At 35.1% G+C, this 982-nt stretch overlaps 1 non-coding gene across 1 annotated transcript; it reads right to left on the reverse strand.

Annotated features, from left to right (window-relative positions):
• Window positions 1–400: 400 nt before the first annotated feature.
• On the reverse strand, window positions 401–507 carry LOC141450585 (U6 spliceosomal RNA). Its single transcript, XR_012456181.1, has one exon. It is a non-coding gene; the product is annotated as a U6 spliceosomal RNA (small nuclear RNA).
• Between the last annotated feature and the right edge of the window lie 475 nt (window positions 508–982).

A 982-nucleotide genomic window follows, 5' to 3' on the forward strand; every position in this document is an offset into this window, starting at 1 on the left:
AATATAATTGCCATAATGTTTAGGATACCAAATGCAACTGTCTTTCAATGAATTTGGCTTTAACCGAACAGTGTTAACCTGTAAGGCTTTATTGTAGTTTGCTTGCTACTTTGAATAATTGGTTAGATAAAATGCTGACAGAAATCCGGAATTTACTCAACATATTTGTAAAAGTAAAGTAAAGTAAAGTAATCGCCTATTATTTCAGGCGGGGCTTAACGTCCAACTACCATTTACTAGGTGTCGTGGACGGAGGCGAATAGCAAACGTACTTTACTATTTCTCATTTAACCATTAAATAAAATCCAAAGCCAAGACCGGGAATCGAACCCAGTACCACAATGCATATTAGCTTTGCAGGTCTCGCCTCTTAACCCGCTCGGCTACCGTGGCGCCTTAAAAAAATGTGGAACGCTTCACGATTTTGCGTGTCATCCTTGCGCAGGGGCCATGCTAATCTTCTCTGTATCGTTCCAATTTTAGTATATGTACCGCCGAAGCGAGTACTCAGCATATTTGTAAAAGAGTTGTATTTGAAGACTACACGGGAAGAAAGGGCTAAGTCCATTTTGCAGATTTTTCAGGAGAGCAACTTTAAAGTTAGAAACGTTACAGTTTCAGTGTTTATTGAAATATGCTTTTGTAATTTATACAGTGTATTGAATGTCCATTCTTTAGTATTCCTTAAAAGTATCAAACAAATATTTTTAAAAATTGGGGCCTCTGTGTTGATTTGTCTGTATATCTCTTTTCCAGTTTCTTAGTATAACCCTCGAATCAGATTGTGAAAATAAGAATATAATGTAATTTAGAGATCATATTTCACTATATAAACTCCATGCAACTCACTCTACAAAATTCTATTCATCTGCGAGTCTAGTCACCTACCTTACAGGGTTTCATGACTAAATGAGTTTCAGAAAATTGTGTACAAATTTTCTGCTTTTATTTTGAATGAACTTATGTAAATTATAATATATAT

This window comes from Rhodnius prolixus, unplaced genomic scaffold, assembly GCF_049639745.1.
Source record: "Rhodnius prolixus isolate KJV_2025 unplaced genomic scaffold, Rpr scaffold_2, whole genome shotgun sequence".
Taxonomy (NCBI): domain Eukaryota; kingdom Metazoa; phylum Arthropoda; class Insecta; order Hemiptera; family Reduviidae; genus Rhodnius; species Rhodnius prolixus.